The sequence below is a fragment of the Centruroides vittatus genome, unplaced genomic scaffold, assembly GCF_030686945.1.
Source record: "Centruroides vittatus isolate TY-2023 unplaced genomic scaffold, ASM3068694v2 contig_934, whole genome shotgun sequence".
Taxonomy (NCBI): Eukaryota; Metazoa; Arthropoda; class Arachnida; order Scorpiones; family Buthidae; genus Centruroides; species Centruroides vittatus.
The window spans coordinates 285,220-308,558 of NW_027122619.1; the positions used below are offsets into that span (position 1 = coordinate 285,220).

At 29.6% G+C, this 23,339-nt stretch overlaps 1 long non-coding RNA gene across 2 annotated transcripts in view; it reads right to left on the bottom strand.

The window, feature by feature from the left end:
* Window positions 1–1,123: 1,123 nt before the first annotated feature.
* LOC136984846 (uncharacterized) overlaps window positions 1,124–23,339 on the bottom strand; it is a 60,556-nt gene continuing 38,340 nt past the window's right edge. For both annotated transcript variants that reach the window (XR_010882250.1, XR_010882251.1), the window contains exons 2-3: window positions 13,627–13,746; window positions 1,124–1,256 (exon numbers count right to left, since the gene is read on the bottom strand). This is a non-coding gene — a long non-coding RNA (uncharacterized lncRNA). The remainder of the gene's footprint in view (window positions 1,257–13,626; window positions 13,747–23,339) is intronic.

Here is a 23,339-nt window from a genome sequence, read left to right on the forward strand (position 1 = left end):
TTTTTTATTTTTTTAAATTTAGAAGAAAAGTTTGCATATATTATAATGTAAAAAAAATGTGAATGAAGTTTGTTATAATTCGAATTAAGTATGAATTTTATTTTTTTAATGTCTTGATATTTTTTTAATGTTTTATTTATTTTTGAATATTCTGATTTAAAAAGTTTTTAAAATATGCAAATAAATGAAATTGTTCCTTTAAAATTTTTAAGAAAAAAAAATTATTTTTGAAAAATGTATTTTTTTTTAATTATAAATTTAATTTTTTAAGAGTAGAAAACTTATCTGAAAATATCTCAGTAAAGTATTAAATTTTAGAAAATTTCATGTAATATCAATCGGAGGTTGTTTTTTTTTATATCCATCATAAATCCCAAAATTCTAAAAAAATAAATAATAAATAATATATATTATATATATATTATATATATATATATAAAATAAACGAAAAAATATTTCGATTTTTATACAAAAAATTAAAAAAATATATATCTTTTCCATCCTTTAATTAAATTATTTACAAATTTATTAACATTTCTTTGTTGAATTTTGGATAATTTTATCATTTAATAGAACTTTTTTTAAAATTTAAATATTAAAGAAAAATGCCTGTTATAGATTAATGTTTTAAATTTATTTTCTCTACAACATCAGTTTAAATAAAATAAAAGGATTTAACGGTGTTATAAAGGATTATTTACAGTAAAAAAGGTATATATTTTGAGCTATAAAACTTTAATATAATTCCCAAGTTATGTAAATGATGTAAATATACAAACTGGTTCAAACGTTAGTTTAACCATTACAAATACTTAAAATGTAATTAAATAAATTATTTATTTATTTCTTAATCTTAAATTACAGTTATTGTAATTTATATTATGTTTCTAATCCACATTTACAAGTATATCTGGTTAACTGACGTTTGGTCCAGCCAACATTGTTTTTTTGTTTATAAAATAATGAAAATACTTTATTATAAAAATATAAATAATTTTATTATCATTTAGAATTTATTATTTACATATTTCTTTTAACTTTTTTAATTAAATGTAAATAAATAAATATATATATGTGTGTGTGGAATTAGTACAGTTGTAACATATTAAATCACATTAAAAGCTTTGTAAACATTTATAGGCTTGCTTTTATTAATGCTGGAAAATAATTACATCAGATTAGATGTTTATCGAAGTAGGTACAATCTTTCTTGCTAGGCAGCGATCAAATTTCCAATTAGTTCATCCGCTGATCACCTATATGAGGGAGAAAACAATTCAATAAGATAAAAGAATCGATCGAGAAGGAAGGGGAAAAAATTTAATTTTTAATGATCTTCATCAATTTTATTTATCAAAATAAATAAATTTTCATCGTTTCCGACGATAAAACCTTCTATTTTTCAACAATATTGATTAATAAAGATCGAGAAATAATTTAAAATATGACGTCGAACTGTCAACCAATAGAAGTCGTTATCAAATAAAAGAAATTGATTGTAATTTACTCGTTAACCAATAGGAGCTATTACACGATTATATTGCGTGGTTTTTTTTACTTAGTTTTAAATATCGACCAATGGTAAAAGAATGATAATTTTAAATATTAATGAATAGGAGGAGCTTCCGTTTTCAACAAAGAATACTCTAGTGATTTTTATAGTATGACGTTTTTTAAATATTAATCGTTAAGACTTATCATCGGAGAAGATTTAAATTATTAAATTTTAACCAATAATGTTTCATTTATGAAATGACGAATTCAAAGATCGACCAATAAGATTCGTAATCTTGTAAAAAAACAAAGAGTGATTTGTTTTAAATTTTAAATATTTGAATTTAAATCGTAAATTATGAAATCGAATAATAAATTGAAGAATTATTTTAAAAAATTCAAATTAAAATGAGAATTGAGGTTTAGTTGAGTTTTAACGTTGGACCTTATTCGGATAAATATTTTTATATTAAAATCATACAAGAGAAGTTGTATAATTTATAAATTATTAAATTTATAAAATGGCGCTTGAATTATAAAGAATATTTTACATAAATGATAAAAATTAGAAAGACATTTTGATTACTTTTTAATTTTTATTAAGAAAAAATTTCTCGAAGAAAATGATGGACGAAAAATGTCAGAAAAATTGTCCTTCTTTTGGAGGTATTTGAAACGTGACGTGGCAATATGGTGTTGACAGTCCATAAGACTTAATCATTGTCGTCTCGCAGACAACAGATACGTCAGAGAGAAAGAGAGAGATCTTTTGACAGCCTCTATTGTGCAATACAACAGAAGTTGTCAGACACTTTTACAATTGGACAGACGTAACCTCAGCAACTTGAAAAATTCAAGAGGGAAAAACCTACACAAAAATCTTGTATCGATAAAGCATTCAGCTTCACAGTTTGTGCTCTGTCGATCCAGGACCACCTACCACGTCTTTATATCTATGCATTATCCGAAATAGGTTCGCTATGGCTAATAGAAGATCTCGAACGATGGTAAGAATTTTTGAAATTTCAATAAACTTGCAGCTAATAATTTTCTATCTTGAATAAGATGAGATTTTTTTTAAAAAAAGACGAACTTTTTAGTTTAAAACTTACAGGAAAAAATGCGAAGAGAAATTGATTTCAACGAAAATTTTGCTGCAAGAAATGCTAACAACTCGTAGAATAATTACAATTTTGGTAATAAAATTTCGAATTTTTATTTTAAATATTGAAGCGATTTGTAACGTTTGAAACCACGTAAAACGGAAACGAAACACCATAAACGATTTAGAAACAAGAGAATGGACATAATATCTCTTCGTTCCCTCGGCCTATATCATAGAATCCCGACCACCCGTCGAGTAAAAAGCCTTTATATCTCTGCACTCACCCGAAAGAGGCCCACGATGGCTAATGAAAAGGGCCCCGAACCTGCAGGACCTCCGGAACTCCTAACCTTTGCTATAGCAACTAGACGTCAAGCGCAGTGAGGGATCATGTCTGTCAAATACGCTCGAGCATCGAACTGATGTCATCGCATGACGCAATGCGAGTAATCCTGGGGTATTTGCAGGATTAGAGTAACATGCGGATCGGACAACTCTAGGGACGAGCCTTCAAATTGCTACATAAGATACTTCTACATGACCGAAGTTCAATTTTTAATCACGATTTTTAAAACTTTTATACGAATTTTTTCTCGAAAGTCTTTTCGACTTTATGATTTCTTCTTAATAGGTGTTTGTGAAGAACGTGTTTAAACTCTTATCGAAAGGAAGAGAGACATTCAGAACTGCTATTAAACATTAGGGTGGATGATACGATAGCTCACAGCTACCGTGACTAAACTAATTTCTGTGTTCGTCACGAAATCGTTTGACCGTCTATAGCAGGGTCCTATTACTCGATCGAAATGCGTCGGGATCCGAGGGGAATGGAGCCAATCTGTTACTGGTGTAATAATTATTTTCCGGCGTTAGAAGAGCAATTCTGTAAAAGAAAAATCACTCACGAAATGTATAGATTTAGGTTTTTTAATCGTTAAATTCAAACTCGCTTAGATGACCTTCTATCCTCTAACGTTAGATAACCTATCTGTCTATCTCTATTATTAAATATGGAAATATAATAATAATAATAATCTTTTTTAATTGATAGGATAAAGAATCGTGATACGAAGGAAGATAAATGATAAAACAAATTATGATGTTACAATTGTTTGGATACGATAATGTTGGAAATCTTTATGAAAATGTATCTAAACGTTTAGTTGAATGTTTAGAATGATTAGCTTTATTATAATTATGTGCACAAATTCTTATTTAAATCTTCGTGATGATAATTTCACTAAAATCATCAGCAATGCACCATAAACGTACGAGGTTTATAATAATAAAGATAACATCAATTTCGAAAATGATTATACGGCTTATAACTTTAATATTTATAAACTCATAAAGTTTCTATTGAAACATCAATTCCTAAAATAAGCATAGGAGCTTAATATTCTCTAAACATCCACAGAATTAGCTTAGAAAGTCCATATAAAGCTAGAACCTGACAAAAGCGCGTTAAATTACTAAAATTGAAAAAAAATATATGTATATATATATATATATATATATATAATATAAATGCATTAATGACCTACACCTTTAATAACCCAGGGAGGACGATACCAGAGTTAGAATTGTGAAGCACGTCAGCAATTTGCATAAGGTAGATGCAGAAATTAGCAGAATAGGAAAGGGGGCTTTGCAAAAGAGGATTGAAAAAGGGAAGATAGATATTGTCAGTTGTCTGCAGTCTGATCACGTCGCGCCACTAAACAGCCATCTTTTCCGTAATCGTTGCTTTGGCCCTTTGGAAACTGTCTGCAGGGTTTGGGAGACATCCCGGCTCTCTGCTATAAATCAATCGTAATATGTTCGGTACGCTATCGACGTTTTTCAACTCGTCCCCTGCTTTCTGAATCATCGTCAGTGTCTGCGAACACTATACACTCGCCCTGTAAGTGTATAGGCTAGTTTAGAATATCCTCCTCCCTCCTGATACCTTCTGTAATGCCTCCTTCATATTTCTCAATGAATGCGGTTGTTAGGCAGAGGAGCGAAATGCAAAAGAAAAAAAAAATATCTACAATTATGCCAATTTTTTATTCGCCTTTAAACTGTTATCCTCGGATTAAATATTATGTAATGTAACTCTATAGATTACGTATGACAATTCTATACTCCAGCGAATACATCAACTTTATCGATTATATTAGTAAAGTGCTGCCGAGAAAGGTGGGTTGTTCTATGCGTATGGATTATTTTGATTTATGTTCAGTTTGTCAAATTTGCTTGTAAGTGGAAAGAAACCTCCATTCTTTGATCTATAATCAAGAAAAAAAAAAAGAGGGGGAAGATGAAGTGCGTTCGAGAAAAGCTCATTTGAATAATAGTTGAAAAGATTAAGCACGGTTACAATTGAAACAAATGGAAATTTTGTCGGGATCGCAATTAAGTTCTGTTGTAAATAAAGTAATTTAATTTCCTTTAAATTAATAAAAAAAAATCCATTTAAGCGGGAGAGATAAAAAAGAGAAGAATAAGTATGCGAAAATTGAAACTTTGGAAGAGGAATAAAATTAAAAATCAGAAAACATGCTTATAAAATAGGTACTGATCAAACAAAACTATTCTCAAGGTAAAGACAGTTGAGATTAATTAGTTAATTCTCTTAATGACCTTAAAGAGACGGAAGTTTGGATAAGGCAGTAGAGGGTCTACTTTGTCGATATTGAGTTAGTTGATCTATCGCAAGGGGAGTCAGAGCAAATTTGTCTCATTGGAAGAGGAGAAAGTGATTTGCAAGTAAAAGTAGATAGAAGGCGAAGCAGACTAAGCATCGGTTACATAAAATGAACAGAAAACCAACCAAAGGTAATTTAGATGGCAGAGTTTTCCTTTTAGAGAAGAAAATTATTGACTTTTACGAATTCTAGAAAATAAGAGAAAATCGGAGGAAGAAGGGGAAAAATAAAAAAAAGAGGGGAATCTCTTTAAGCCAGATGCAAATATATCTCAAAAACTTCTTCGAACCATCTAGCACGTTAATGAATAACATTTCACGATTTTCTGTAAATCGAAATAACTCGATCATTACCAAAACGTAATTTTCGTTTCGTGAAAACCTCCGAAAGACGTTATCTCCGGTCCTAATAGGAAAAGGTTGTTATCAGAAATGTACGAGGAGTACAGCCAACGATATGAAGACAGAGCACGCATATGAGCTATAGTAAATTTCCACTCTCTCTTTATGTCATTCCATAATAATTTGCAGAAGAGTAAAAAGATATTAAAGGTTTTCATGAAAATAATAAAAAAAGAATGGATTACTTCGCCCCTATCTTCACCGGAAGTGCTTAAACTTTTGACAATATATATAAAGAAAAGTAGTTATAAATGGTCCGATAAGCCATATTAAGTGATTTTAAAACTATGTACGGCGATCGTATAAAGAGTGAGAAACGGATTATAAAATCTTAAACATGACTTTCACTCGAATTAACAACTTTGCAAGTTATTGTTTCAAAATTTTTATTCAAAATATGTGCCATAATCTTATTTACTTTGTTGGCATCCTTAAGTTGCTGTTCTTCTTAACAAAAGTGTGCATATAAAAAGGGTTTCTCACGCTTACATCTTCGTGTAATCTATTCTGATGATGTCTCAAGCCAATTTCTACGAAAATAAAGTTGAGTTTTTCGTTTAGAAAATATTGTTTTTTTATTGATATTCAAAAGAATATTTTTCTGAGAGTTGAACAAATGCAAAATATACCCAAATTAGCTCGGAGAAGCTTGAGAAAAAACAAAGAAAAGCGAGAAGTTTTACCTTCCCGCATCTCTAGAGACCCTCTTTAACGATGGAGGAAATCATTTTTAGATAAAATTCTAAAAAAATGTTCACACCAAAAACACAAGAAAATATTGAAAAAAAAAACTTTTGAGAAACGGAGAAATTTCAACTTTTTCATCTTCGGTAAAGAAATACTACTTAAACTACAACCAAATCCCATAACAACCGTATTCTGTGGAGCTACAAATAGAACTAGTGCAGTATTAGAAAAGAAATGCTGCTGCTAACAGGAGAGATGTCTCTAACAGGTGACACATGACTGAACCAATGTAACGAAGCTATGTTGCCATGTCAACTGTCAACTCTTGGTGATCCATTGGATCCTATAGAGCTGGATGTGCCTCTCGCTCCCCAAAGAGGCAGTTTGGTGCGAATTCGAGTAGATTGCTGCCACCTTCTAACACCGTAAACTCGACTGGAACAAGTTGCTAAGAAGAAAAATCGAATGCGATTTACCAACATGGTAATTACGTCGAACAAGATGAGGTGGGATGACATGATGGTAGCTTTAAAACTCTTACCCCATTAAATCCTTTTGAAACCTTTTATTAAGCCGTCAATTACCTTATCTACTCTCGGTACACTCTTCCTCCCCCTTTCAACATTAATATTTGTGTAATTTTACTGCTGACGATCCTTCTTTGTATAGCTAAAGGTACATGCTTCGGAATTACATTATCCTAATTAATAATGAAACGAATGCATAATTCACTAGACGAGGTAATGTATTATCGGGCTTAATTACACTTTAAAAACAACTTGCAGTCATCTTTTATTTGATTTATTAAATATACATGCTTTATTGTTTTAATATGTTTATAATTATTTATTATTCGTATTTAAATATATTTATTGATAATATTGTTTGACATTCTAAAAAACACATACATAATTTAAATGCTGCCTTTCGAAAATATAATTCTTTAGGGACTTTTCTTGTTAGGTAATTCGGAGAAAGTTGCCCCCTAGAGAAAGATATCCACTATTTGGGGTTTGATAATGTGTACGTGTATACGCGGGGTGGGCCAAAATCCACCGTATTCACAAACGTGCCTAGGGCAGATAAAACGCGGTTTTGCACCACCCTGTATACATGTTTTACTTAACGCCGTAAAGATACAATCTTCTCTTCTTCTTATAATGCTAATTTCATTTGAAAGTGCTTTTATTAACCGGCAAAATGCCCCCAACTTTACACAAGATTAAAATTTACTGATTCATTTTCTAAAGATACTTATATTCTTCGCTTCATTAAAATAATTGGCATGGTGAATTCCCTTTATGAAGTATGAAAAAACGCATACATTTATTGCATAATTTTTAAAAGAAGGTTTCTCATCACCATGTGTTTTTGATTTTAATATTATAAATGGCGGAGTTCTTAAATTTTTAATGAATTTTTACGCAAAAAAAAATGTATGAAGATGTAACAGAACGAAGATAAAATACTGAATTTTTTATGTTAAAATCGAAGATTTATAAGGCCTCATTTATATGCTAATTTCGAACTGTATTGACTATAATTGATCGAATAATATTTTTAATTTAAATAATATAAAATTATATATTCTGTTGTAAAAAAAAATCAATATTTTTCGTTAAGTTATAATGTCACGAAGGACGACTCCATTTGGATTACACGGAACAAAAAATAAGATTAAATTAACTTAAATAACAAAATGGTTAAACCATAATTTGTGATTAAGACTATTAAATTAACAAAAAGTTACAAAATAACTTTCAATTTTAAAGATTGTTAGTCGAATTTTATAAAACTAGAGATAATTTCTGTCTTTTTTTAAAAAAGAGATAGCCATAGATAAAGGATTTATGAAGTCAAGCGTTGGAAAAGAGAAGAGCAGCTTCCAAGAACAATCTGTTATCTTTATTTTTATGAGGGCCACCAATTTAAAAGCCTGGAAGATAGACAAATTAAGAAAGGAGCAGGAACCGTTAGGGAGTTAGAAAAGGCGTAGTTAAAAACCTAGTGAGCGGCTAAAATTCAATATTCCGTCCTTTATGCCTTTTCGTACCGGCTATAAATTGAGGAAAATGCAGTCGAAGGTGGGGAAGTAGTGAGAGAAAAATATAGACCAGGTCAAAGAAGGGGGAGAAGAAGCACTAGGCTGAAATCATTGCTCTTTGCGACGCCGCAATAAGTCTCTAATGACGATCATTCTGTTAAGTCACTAAGAAAACGGCCGTTACTTAAACTAATATTGAGCTGTTTTCGTCTGATTAGTCTAAGATAGATCCTATCAACAGGATAAAGGCTCCATTTATACCGGGTAAAGTCATTTTCAAATTGGAATTTCTTTAATATTTTGTGGTTGAAAATTTTTGAAAAGTTTAAGGAGTACTTTTACAAGAATTGGGCGATTATCGAGAATCTGTACTTAGAATTAAAAATTCATCGATCACAGAAGTGAACGAAAACATTTGATCATTGAGAAAGAGCGCGATTGGCATGGAAGAAATTCATTTATCACGCAGTGGGATCCATTAATCATTTCGGATGCCAATGATCAAAACAATGATTCATTCATCATTATGATCAGAATTCGATCCTTATAAAAGTCTTCGATCGAAATTAAACATTCTTCGATTATCCAGAAACCAATAAAAAAATCTATTCATAATTCTCTTCGACTAAAGGATTTGCTAATTAAGCATCGATTATCGATTTTCGGCATTACTCAAAACATAAACTTCCTGGCGGATTCTCATCCGTAAGAGCGAAGATTTATGGCCAATATCCAATTATTAGATTCGATCGTCGAGAGGACATTCCCAAATGTTCATCCATACAATCCATAGTAACAGTTTTTTCGACAAGAGCCCGGTTTCCTGTGGCAAGTGCAGGGCCACCCAACGGTGGAGACTTTACGAGCTTCCCCACTTGCACACTCCCATTGGCACGTGAGTGCATCATTCTCAAATATGGCCTTTCCGTCTCCCATAACGGTTACTATAAAAGTGACAAGAGCCGGAAACCCAGGGCTAGGTTACCATCCCTCCATCCCATTAGTGAAAATGGGGAGGTAGAAGAGACCATCGTTTCCACTATTCTTTGGATAATTTATTGTCTTCACGACCGCTGTTTAACCAACCAAACTGGACACAGCTCGTCCGATCCTTATTAGTACGGCGGTAACAAGGAAAGTGGATCAATGACCGACTTATTTTCTTTCAGCAATCCTTCTAGAAATAAAACTTTCACCTAATTGTTTTTCCAGATCCTTCTTCTGTTGTTTCTTTGTGTTATCTGAAGTAATCCGTTAATTTGTTGACGACCGTCTTGCCAAAATGTCACAGCGGCCTCATCTCGTTAAAATTTAGAAATATTCAATTTTATTTACGAAATTTTGAACAAATTTTCTGTAATCATTTTAATTTACGAACGGTCAAAACTTTAATTGTAGTAGGCCGCCATCATCTACCATGCAAAGATATGCTGCGCGGGCCTTAAAATTATTCTTCAGACAATATAAATATTATAGACTTCTAGAGCATTGTTTAGGGGTTTTCTACACTCGGTATACCGAAGGCTGACTTTTTACATAAGAAAAAAAATCCTCGAAATAAGAAATTGAAGCCGTTAAACTATATCGAAAACAGAGAAAAAAAGAAAGATCATTACGACCGTTGGCAATTAAAGCCCTTAATGTAATGTGGCACAACACAATTGTGAAGCTAAAGCCTTCAAAACAATGAACTACAAAGCAATTTGGCAATAAAAGTGCTTAATCGAAGAGTGGACGTAAGAGCTCTTAATGCAAGGTGCCACCGAGCGATCCCGAAATAAAGCAACGTCAAGTAGGGACCATATGATAATAAATCAATATTATTTAAATACAATTAATGATCCATTTTCCTTCTATAAAAATATAGTAAACACATAAGTAATAATTGAAAAATTTAATCAAAATCAAGTATGTTGTCCATTACAGATAACTTAATCTGGGCTTTAAAAGAGATGATATAATTAATTTTTTTTTCTTTCCTCCCTGTGTATCGTTTCATGTATAAGCACGGCAAAGAAGATATTCTATTCAAATGAAACAAAACTTCAATACTTATTACGTCAGATGTTGACGCAAAATGTAAAAGGAAAATACATCAGACGGGATTCGTTTACCTCAACTGATTGAAATCGTACTAATGTTACATAGAAGTTGGATTAATTTCCGCTCTTGATAATGATTTGAAAGATATTTTTCATCCCGATCGATTCTTTAATATTTAATTTAAATTTTCAAATCCCCAAAAAGTACTTTAAAAAAGAATTTTTTAAAGAAAAAAAAAATAAATAAATATTTTCTTTTATTATCAACGGATATTTTTTAAAAATATTAATTTTTAATTATATTTGAAGGGAAAAACCCGAATTTTTAGTAGAAGAGTTGGGAGTTCTGACTCTTTTTTTTTTCCTTTTCTTCATTTAATAACTAGAAGGAAAGGAATAATTTATATATATTATTGATTTATATTATTGGAAATTGTAACATCGAATGAATTTATAGATCTAAAAATGGAAAAGTAAATGGACATTTGTACTATTTTTGAGAATAGATATGTATTTATATATATATGTCTGTGCAAAGAATATGTTAACGTTTCGTAATGATTTACTATTCAAGAGCAGAAATTATAGCTTTGTAATGCAATATATAAATATTTTATGAGCCATTCGTATAAGTTATAAAGATAAAATTCTTTTATATATATATATATATATATATATATATATATTTGTTCTGTAATATACGGGTGGCCCAAAGTCAGAATAACCGCTATAAATGCTACATTTCTGTCTTATTCAAGCATTTACTAATTCCCTTAGAAAAAAAAAAAATAATAATAATTCGAAATGTTATCCTTCTTGTTCGATACGGTCTTTCATGCAAGAATTGCCGAAATGTTTGCAAGAAAGACTTTTGGACCACTGTTTATTAATACAAAAATCTCAATATACTTGCAAGGATCGATTGCAAAAAGACACGAACTTCACGTGACTAAGATAATTCTACAATACAAGCATTAAACATTTATGCATTTATTCTCTTATTTTTGAATTTAGAAACTGTAAACAATTAATTTTTTAACATGAAAATCTCCTTGCCACACATTTAAGAAAAAAAAATCCACTTAAGAAACATAACAAATATTTTAAAGCAAAAAAAAAAATTGCAATGACAAAAAAATAAATAAATAAAATAAAATAAATAAAAACGTTATTTTATTATTTTGTTGACTCGAAGAAGAATAAAAATAATTTCTTTCCGTAGATTAAATTAAAGGAGAAAAAAGGATAATGAATATAATTAAAGAAGAGAAATGATAATTAAAATTTGATTAAAAGAAGACGTTAATTGAAATTTAAGAAATATAAGATGATGATAAATTAAGAAAGACGATAATGATGTTAATTAAATTTTTTTTTTTTAAATTAAATTATAATGAATAATATTTTCGAAAAATAAATGATGGTGATGATAATATTAATGGAGGAAAAGTGGAGTAAAAGAAAGAGAAAAATGATGATAATTAAAATTAAAGAAGCGTAAGACGGTTGTAAAATAAAGATGATGATAATGATGATGATGGTTTTAATACAAGAAAAGAAGAATTAAAGGAAGAGAAAATGATGATAATTAAAAAATTAAATGAGGATGGCTAGTTAAAATATATAAAAAAAAACTATGCTAAATTTCAAGAGAAATGATAAAATTTAAAGGAAAATAGTGGTGATTGGAATTATTTACAAGAAAGGGCAAGAAGTGTAAAATGATTAATTAAGAAAGAAGATAACAATTGGAATTTGAGAAAGGATGAAGATGATGACGATTTTAACGTAAAATAATTGCAATGAAAGAAAGTGAAAATTAGTTTAAAAGACGATAATTAATACCGTATTTAAGAAATATGAGATGGTGATAAATCAGGATAGAAGAAGACGATGATGATAAGTTTAATTTAAGAAAAATGAAATAAAAAGGAAGAGAAAATGATGATAAATAAATAAATAAATAAAATATAAATATATTTATGTTTGTAATATATTACTGACATAAGAAACGGAGTTAAAAACATTTAAATATTCAAAAAATGAATTCATATCGATACGAATTGTGAACATCTACTAGAGTTAAAGCGAAAAGTTTAAGTTTTGTAAAATTTAATAACATAAAACACATTTAATTCGTCCATCTAATGGAATGAGAATCCTTTTCAATTTACGAAATTTCACAAAGTAAAAAAATAAAAATAAAAAAACAAGAGGAGGAAGAAGAAAAATAAGAGCAAATGTATTTCGGGAAGTGGACATATTTTGCTTTTATTTTATATATATATTTTTTCATTTTTTCCCTCTTCTTCCATACGGTTGCGAGTTTTAGGGAAAGAAGGAAACGACCAATTTAAAAGATAGAGTTATGCAGGAGTGCTGTATTGGAAACAAGATGGCACCGGGAGTGGTTGAACTGAATGTAAATGTCATCCGGCGGTCATGTTCCGATGACATGATTGTAGAAATTGTCAGCTTGTCATCTTGTCTGTTGGAAAACATTCCATCTTGGATCAGAGGACAAACTACTATATGGCACAGATGTTATCCATTTTGAATTTGAATCGCCCTATTGGCTCGAAGAACTCGTTGGAGAAATGGCAGAAATTTATAAAATCATCGGGTTTAAGAAAGATATAGAGGGGGAAAAATTAGCAATTTTCAATTACACAACGTTTAGTTATAGTTAGAGAAAGAGAGTCTGAAATTATGTACATAAATAATAAATAGTAACAGCATTAATTAGACGTTTAGAAGTAGCAGCAGTAACTAAATTGGCCATAACTAAAAATAGCGCGGTAATAAAAGTAAATTGTAGACTGTTTATGAAAGGTAATCTCTTAATTAAGTTAAACTTTTCCTCAATAAAGTTATTTTTAAATGGAGTTTTAAGTTTAGATTGAAATTTGTAAAGATCCCGTCTAAAAGTATAACCAATTAATAAAGAGTTCGTTTGATAAAAATCTACAGAAATAATTTCTAAACGGGTTTAGAATCGTTTCTGTTGGCATTTTCGACGAATGGAAAATTTCATTTTGTGCACGCTCGAGGAAAGAAAAAGGGGAGATAATTGAAAAAATTCTCATGTAAATGAGATATAGAGGAAAGTGGATAAATCTCATAATCTTAAATTGTCAACAGAAAAGTTGAAGAGTTAACTCACCTGTCGTAGTTTAAGCATAACAAACAGATTCTTTTTTTGCTGTACAGGTGATGTTTCTACGTCTCCTTCAAAAGAAATAAGAAACCGTTCTTCAATCAGAGCAACTCCACTTTGCGTCATCTGGAAAGGAACGAAAACAAATAGGATTTTAAAGGATCGTCTTGTGTAACATGGAACATGTTGAGGGAGCGGAAAGAGAAAAAGAAAAAAAGGGGGAAAAATCTACTTTTCCTGACAAGACTATTTTGAAAACGGTATGATATAATTGGCTCGGGAAAAGTGTGAGACACCTCTTCTATTATGGTGACAAGTCCTACACGATGTTTTCCATTTTAGCTTTTACGGAAGAATGTGAATTCTCCCAAGCGACCCTTCTGGCGCAAGAGTAATTCGAAGGTTTTGGAATATTAGTTTCAACGCAGATACACCGCTACTATTTCTCAGGATGATGATAAACTTGAGTAAAGTGAGTTTCGGAAGAAGAAATTTAGATCCTTCCGAATGTTTATTAGTTTGCCAGCGACGAGAGTGAGCTTCTCTGAGATGAAAATGCAACTTTTTGATTTGTGGTAGGAGATTTAAGTTTTCCTTGCGAATTTAATATACTTCCTTTCTTGGAAAGAGGATAGAAAACGTTTATGATAATAAATAATATGGAATGCGAAAAGTGAATGCAATAACTTTAAAGAAAGAAAATATAAAATTAAGTAAAAAGTTGTTACCAACATAAGCGGTTCTCTGCGATATTTATAAGATATAAAATAATTATTTTTTTAATAATTCGTTTATTTTAATGTCAATTTCCGATTAGTAGGCGTGCCTTTCTATTCTACAGCCAATTACTTACGACATTGTTAAAATCTTTGTTACTTAATATCTTACACGTATCATAGAAGACAGCCTATGTTCAAAGAAAGTTTTAAAACTAATTTCTCTTCCTTCGATCTATCGCATATATTTTAATATCCTAATTTAATCATGTAATTTAAAGAATATTTACAAATTCAAACTACACATATGCATATTTATTTAGAGTTAAGTCCGAGAGATAAATAGTCAAAAAGAGAAAAATCGTACACATAAATATGCAATAGTTGCGTAGTTAAACTCATAAATATGCAATATAACCAAACTAGATATGCATACGGCATCGGCATATCTAGTTTTCAAACCACGGCTTCATAGCTAGAATCATAAATGTATAAGAGTCTCATAACGAAATTTATTCATGAACCAGCATAGATGTATACACGCAACAAATAAAGTTCGATTCAAATAAGGCTCCATATAAGTATATGCAAAATATAAATACATTCTCATAAATATCTATCGAGTATGATAACGTATGAGACTAAATAATACAATGAGTGGAGAGGTTCTAAGGGTAGATCCCGAACAAAATTTAAGATACTTTTTACATAAAAACTGTAAATTTGTTATAAAAAATAGAATTGTTTTTACTAGATATGTGGCTTACTTTAAGGGCTGTGTATAAAAAGCAGGACACGATTATCTTCGTTAACTGCTGTGTCAGATTACTTAAAAAACCCAACAGAGGAGGAAGGAAGAAAAAAAATCTATATATATATATTCCAAAATTACATCCAACAGAGTAAATTGCTTTTCTAAAATTTTATTAAGCAAATATTTACCCCAAAAATTTCTTTCCGCTCACTAGTGGCAATAATTATAGAAATTTTAATATAAAAATATGCTATTATTTTATATATAATCCTCCTCTTATCCATTAGCATTATGGAGGTTGTGGAAGGATGTAGAAGGAGTTGTATGTAAGAAAACAGCTCGGAGTGTTGCTCGGTCGTCGAAGATTTGTCGCCATTGCCCTCCAGCCTTTTCCATGACGTAATGTTTACATAACATCATTCTTACCTTGTTTTTCTTTCGCCCGTTATTGGTTTGTATTCATTTACTCTCACCGAGAAAGCGAGTTAGAAAACACCCAACTTCTACTTTGCTTTACTTCTTGCAATTACATTTACGGTATTAAATTGATAAGGATATTTCTAATATACTTAATACCATTAGATATTCAGGGTAAAGTCGCATTTTCGGTTGATTTATTAACTTCACATCTCCTTCTACTACTCGAAGATAGAAAAACCTTTCTTCCAAATTATTTTCCTCTCTACTTTAGCAGATATAATAGTTTTTAGTAAATTTCTGGTAAGATATTTGACACTTTGTATCTTCCTCTATTATCGTTTTCATTTTTGGGATTGAAGAGAGAGAAATATCATTCGTAAAAGTACGATAACTCCAACTTCTTCACGCTGCTTTGTTTCAATCCAATTGGAAGTTCAGCCTTGCACGGAATTTTTCTTCCTTTTTTTCCTTCTTAATAAAAAAATATCTTATTGCCAGACAAGCGAACTTACCCTTTATCAATTTATAATTAAGAAAAGTAAATTTCTACAATAATTTTTATTATTAAAAGTCGAAAATTTGAGTAATTATGTTCGGTTTAAACGTGAAAATCTCATTTCTATACATCGAAGAGCATTAAATTCTATTCGACATTTTTGTTTATTCGTCGTTAATTTATATTAAAAAGTTTCATAACTGAGTTTTCTTTAATCTACAGCTAATTATATCTTTATGTTAAAAGTTTTAATATAAAAAAAAAACAAATAAAATTTCATGACAAACTTCCGATTTTACAGATTAAAAATTCTCATGGAAATTTTATCATTTTTAATTCATTTTTTTAAATTGAGTTTCGTATAAAATTTTATTATTTTATAACTCAAGTTTGGAGCTAATTACAGTTCATTCAAAAATATAAAATTTCACGACAAATTTTTTCAAAATTAAATGTAATTCCTTAGCGAATTGCAGTAATTTCTTAAAGATTTCACGTAATCGGAGGGAGGGGAGAGAACGAAATGATTTGCTTCAATATTTATCTGGAAAAGTAGGTATTTATTCAAGAGAGAATTATTAACTTAAACTTTTTCTTTAAAACTTCTATATATATATATATATATATATATAAAGAGAAATAAAATTTTCCAGAAAGTACTGAAAGATAAACTATGACATATGATCAAAGACAAACAATCCTTATTTATTTATTGACTGGCGATCCTTTTGCTTAAAAAAGGATTTGCTTAAACATCTTTCACTCACAAATATTTGACGATGGACTCTGAAAATCTGTTTATTCTTATGTAACTTCTAAGATATTATTGAACTGGAGTTTCTTTCTTGATCCTTATGCAGCGAGGATGAACTGATATGGATTACATATCATTCTTAGCGAGGACAATTGTGAAAGGTGTGAACAGATTTTTTCGAAATATTCCATATTTAAGTTGTGTTTTGTTCGATTTAATGTAATTTATTGAAGATCGAGTTGGGTCCCTCTCCTCCTCTCTATTAAAATTACTCATCAATGAAGTTCTTTACTGACATATGAGAGCTTATCATCGTAAGATGATAGGTTCTCATATATATGCTTACGAGAATTTTTCGGATAGGGCCACAACTCTCATATGCAAATTAGAATAAGGGAATTATGCTGATGATATAGCATTTCCATCGCTTTGGATGTCTTGACTAAAGTCAAGTCCAAAAAAATCAATTTGTTCTTCTCGTCTGAAATTATTTTAACATAAAAGCTAAAATAAATGATTTATAAACGTTTCTGTAAGTTATAAATTTTAATTTTGTAAGGTGGATTTATAATATAAAGATTAAATAAATCTAATTTTATTTCGAAAAGTCTTTGTAGATGTGTTCAGTGGATAAAACCACTGGACATTGGTAGTTGGTTACGGATTCGCGCCTCACCAATGGACTGACCAGGTGGAATTTCCAGGGTTTTTTCACGTGTCTAACATTTAAATAGGAGCCAGATTCCGTAGAAAGTCCTCCCGGGAGGCACACCCCCCTCAGTAGATCACCCATGTGGAGCGTTGCCTTCTACATCAATGCGATCCTTTGTACAGTAGATGTGTAACTAAAATTAAATTCTCTATACATCTGACGATGCGGAGGTAAAATATAAGCCGTTAAATCTTAAATAATAAGATTTGGCCAAGTTATTTTATCGTATTTAGATTATTTTAAGCTTAAAAATAGCACCGATACCGGTAAAATTAACACCTTTTCTAAAATATGAGAGTACGATGCACTTTATTGATTTTGAAGAGATTATCAAAAACGTCAATAAAAGCCGATAAATTACGAGAGAAATGAGAAATTTCTCATTATTTTAAATATTTATCACAGGAGGATTAAAATATTAAATACCGTGCAAGTGAAGTGTTATTATATATCATCATCTACCATTCAATTTTATAAACATATAAGGAATTTAAGCTTAATTTTTAATAACCGAGAGAGAGAGAAAAATTTGAAAATAATCGAGATCTTAATTAATTAATTAATTAGTTTTTAAAAGTCGTAAGTTTGTAAAACATCTTTTCTTGGATGGAGTAAAGTAAAACGAAAGTGAAGATGCGGAGCGATATTTGGAAAAAAAGAGAAAATAGAAAGATATAAATGGATATTTTAGTTATGAAAATAGGATATAGATATATTTATAAAAGATATCGATGATCGGACATGGTTACGAAGTACAAAATTTGAGAAGTGCAAGCGGGTGAACAAGTGACAAGCCTTCCTACCGTCAGCATTATAGACCGCCTGATCAATACAGATGGAATGTAGAACGTGGCACAGATAGGCGGTGTGAAAATTCCACTTTCACAGGTTAATTCATTTCCAGCCCACGTACGAGATGAACTCTTCCATGGCTGTGTATTACCAGCGATGAAATTCCACCCCTCCCCGTACCCTCCCATTGCGTTCTCACTCTTCAACGATAGAGGTGACAGGAGCGGTGCACTTTATAAAAGTAGAATAGTTCAGTGAAAACTGCTGTTAGGAGAAGCAATGTGTATGCATAGTACGAAGTCAACTGAAAAGTATTTCCAAGTTATCCTCTTTCTCTTTATAAAAGATGGTGTGTTGATTAGAAGATAACTTATTTGCCCCATACGGCTGTATTAAAGGGGAGATTAATTATAAGAATTAACATTAGCGTATACATTAAAAATATATAAACGACTCATTAGTTTTAAGGTGTCCAAAGTATATGTTCTTCTACGCCTAATTATAGTTTACACGCTACTATTTAATGATCGTGCGATAGAAATTCGCAAGTTTGTTGCATTGGCACGCTAAGAAAGGTGGAAAAAATGAGCATTTTTGATGAATATGTCAGTAAATATATATAAATGACTAGAATAATAAGAGGATTTTTGATATAAACGACAGATAGGAGCCAAAATAAATTGAATATAATGAACTAAATTTGTATACTGCAATGCATTCGATGGCATTTACGACTTGAAAATTGCTCATCAAACCATTAAAATTAGTCATTTCTAAACAATTTTTTTTTTTTTTTTGTATAAATTAAACAAGTTTTCAGTTTTCACCAGTTTAGAATATCGAAAACACATACAAGAGCCTAGAAATAATAAATATTAGTAATAAAGACAGAGAATTATTTAAGTAATATCGGAAGTATCAGACTTAGTGAAAATGAAAATATTTATATAGGGTAAAGTACTTAGTTATTGACACTTTTACAGAAATTCTCTTACACATTATTATAAAAATATTTAATATAAATAAACTCAAATAACTTCTATATTAATTTATATAATAATTTATAAAATTTGATGTTATTAACTTCGTTAAAATGTTTCGTTTTAAACAGGCGAAGAGTATTGATTAATTGATTGATAGCCTATTTTATTTATTAATTTTATTCTAATTATAAAACTGTAGACACAATGGCTATGCTTATATATTAAAATACATGTATATAATTTTAATTTTATATATAAGATAAATATATTATTTTTATAAGATAAAACAGATTAAATTAGTTGTATAAATCTGATTTCAAAAGAAAGTGTCTTCTTTTTACGAATGAAGGGTGTCGATATCTAATTTATTTACGTATTCTTTAATGAGTAAATATCTTTTAATTGTTAATAATACGTTAATAAAATTAAATTAACTCAACTCAACTCATTATTTATTCTTAATGTTAATAGAATTTGCTTTCTAACTTAGTAACAACGTTAAGTTTCTAACTAATATAAGTTTTTATAAAGGGGAAGACGTATTTACGCAAGTTAAACAAATTAAGGCCTCACATTTTTTAAAATTTACTATTATTTATTGGTATGAAAGGGCCTCTTCTTATTCTCTATTTTGTTACGAGATATAGAGTCGCTTATAGTTTCATTTAAGAAACTATTATAACAAGATAAGAGGCTTACTCAATTCGATTCTGAGTAGGCCTCTTGTTGTTTATAACGCAAGATACAGTATTATTCTTTAACAAATAAGAGGCCTTTCCACCTTCATCTTGTTGCAGCAGGAAGTGAGATGAAGAGTCTCTTACATAAGACTGAAGAGATCCTTCACCCCACCTCCTGCTGTAACAAGTCTAAATCGGATTCTGGGCAGGGATAAGGCTAAATTGTTAGATTAATTACTCATTAAAAAGCTTATAACTGTTAAATCTTTAAGATTGTACCGGATATCCACAAGACTAGCAAGAGACTAGCAACTGTTAGAAAAATAATTTTTCTATTTTACTGTAAAATTTAAGAAATTTATAATAATAAATATATAATAATATGTATATAAACAAATTATTATAGCTGCAAATGTATGTGTTTAACAAAAACAAGCGGATAAATGACTTAAGCTGCATCCTATTTGTCAACTGTTAATAAAAAATTAAATTGCTTTGGAAATCCTTATCTATTAATGGTTAATGGTTAATAGTTAATAAAATCAATTGAAAAAAAGTAATTTTTGGGTATAAAGTAATGTAGAAGTTAGTTTTAATTATATAAATTATACACAGTAATAAGGAACTTTTATAATTTATACTGTAATAAGGAACACTTTGTTTTGATAGTTGTGTTTAAAACACTACTACAGACACAACTATGCTGTATCTGTCTATGCTGCATATATTTGTAGTTAGTGTATCTATTATTTATATGGCTTATGGTGTCTGATGTATCTATAGTGTATGTTTGTGGTAATTTAAGTAATATAGAAATGCTGGCTCTACTCAGTTTTAGCTACAACTTAAACTATATCAGTATGAGCTCTGCAACTCAAATTCATGCATTTTAACTTAAGTTGTAGCCCTCCTAATCTATCTATAGGTCTAGTTAACTTACTTACCTATTTGAAAAACTCATAATAATCAATCTAAGAAAGGGCAAATTGATATAATCGAATTATCTCTCATTCATATGTTACAAACAAGCTTCCTCTTTCTTGTAGCTTATGCTAATTATGCTAATATTGGACATAATTTTATGTCTGAAGCATAAAATGTCATTATAAATAAAATTTTAGTAATGTTAAGTAGTAAGAATGATGAATAATAGTGTCTTGAGTAGTAGTGTTAAGATTTTCTATCCTTACTACTACTCTATCAAACAGTATGTAGGCCTAATAATAAAATAAATTAACGTAATAAAACCTTAATAATTATTATTAAAAGTAATTATACATTAACATTATGTTACAGTAAATTCCTTTAAGATTATTCACATACTGTACTGTAGGGATGTAGTAGATGTAGGTATGTAATATTAGCGAGAATATTTGAAAAATATGTAAGATTTACTTAAAAAGAAACAAATTAACAAAGAAAAATATAGTAAATTATAACAAATTTAACACAAAAAACCAGTTTAAATATTAAAAAATATCGAATTTTTAGCGTAAGAAAACGTAGTTTTTATTCATCTTCGCTAGACATTATACTTGAAGTTATCGAATATCGGAGAGTATTAATATATAAAAACGAGGACGAAGAAATAAAGAATTGATTCCTTTTTTTTAAATTTAACAAAGCCTTGCATCCAGCTAATCCCTTGCGGTCAATACAACAACAACAACAATAACAACATAGAAAGAAGGAGAAAAAAATGATTTTGAAACATTCGGTAAAAGTCGGGCGGAAATTTATTTAGTAACATTAGTTGTTTAGTGTAATCGAATTTAAAAACGAAATAAGTTATATATATATATATATATATTCGAAAGGAAAAAGTAAATAAAACGATTCGTTTAGAGGAAATCTAACTTAATAAAAACAGATGTATGGAAGTGAAAAATTGCTGATGCGCGTTGAGTCTCTGTTTAAAGTTATTTTTTCCGCTTGATTTAGAAAGTGTATGAAGAGAAACCATTTAGGAAATATTCTGTGATTTTTTTTTTCTTTCAGACTTTTTCCCCTTGCATTAAATAATTTATTTTTCTCATAAGGGACTACGTCGGGTCATTTTATTCTTTAGCTTTTACATAAAAGCGCCGAGTTTAATAAGCTGAATGAGCTCGTTTGCGTATATGTTTTAGACAAGAGAAAGTTGTCCTTGTCGCTTATGATAAATATAATAGAATTCGAGATCACGAAGAAATAATTACGACATTTTAAATATGGATATTTTCGGCAAATTTGCTTATGAAAAAAAAAATCTCTAAAAGTTTATTGAGATTCGATGACTTAATATTTTCGTTAGTTTAAACGGATTTAAACAATATCTTTACCTATTAAACTCGAAATTTACGTAATTTTCTGATACACGCGAGTGTATTTTATAAGGTTTTTTGCATTATATTACATTAACAAAGTATGCAATTTAGTAACATAGCAGTTTGTATGATTGAATGGAATCCGCTTATAAAAATGAGTAAATTCTTAAGAGAAAATTGAAAAATTTAGTAAGTACTTTTCACAAATTCATAAAACGTATCAATTTTTTATATATATATATAAATATATTTTACAGACGGAACAATAAACCGAGCTCAACTCTCACTTTCGTGTATCCTTACTTGATTTATCGCTACGTCACGTGATATTTAAAATAACTCTGCAATAAAATTAATTGCAAAATTTAATATACGTTTTGAATAATTGAATTGTTTCAAATTCATCAGGAATAGTCAACAATAAACGGCAACAATTGAATTTATTCATGCTCGGTACTAATGCAGTTCTATGTAAATCAATGGGGAGGCGGTACGACGTCGTCCATAGTTTCTCCTACAGTTGATGCTTTGACCTTATAATGCCCAAATATATTTAAACAGATGAAAGGATCGCAGATGAACAAACATATAAACGCCTAATTAACAGAATTAAGATCACTTTAAAGGGATTAATTCGGATTAAAATTCAACTCGTTTTCGACAGAGTTTCGTGCAGTGGAAAGAAAAAAAGGCAATCCATTATGAAAGGAAGGAGTTAATTGTTTATTAATACTTTAAAAGGCGGCCGTAAATCCTACTAAAACATAAAATTTGAAACATTTTAGAGGATTTTATAAGTATTATTTTATATAAATATTATAATCCTAACGGATTTATGATACACGAAACAATTATTCCCTTAGTTGCTCCTTAAAATGATCTTTGTAAATAATAAAAATGCATTGTATCGGTTCGAAATTCCGACCATTGGCTCTAATAATTGCTTGCTTGAGATTAAATTATAAAATAATCTTCTACTTTCTTGCTATTATAGTAACAAAATATAAGCTTTTATAAATAATATAAAATAATATATATATATATATATTAAATTGATATATTGAATTTTCGATTACTTAGTTGCATTTGTGTGTAATTTTATGTAA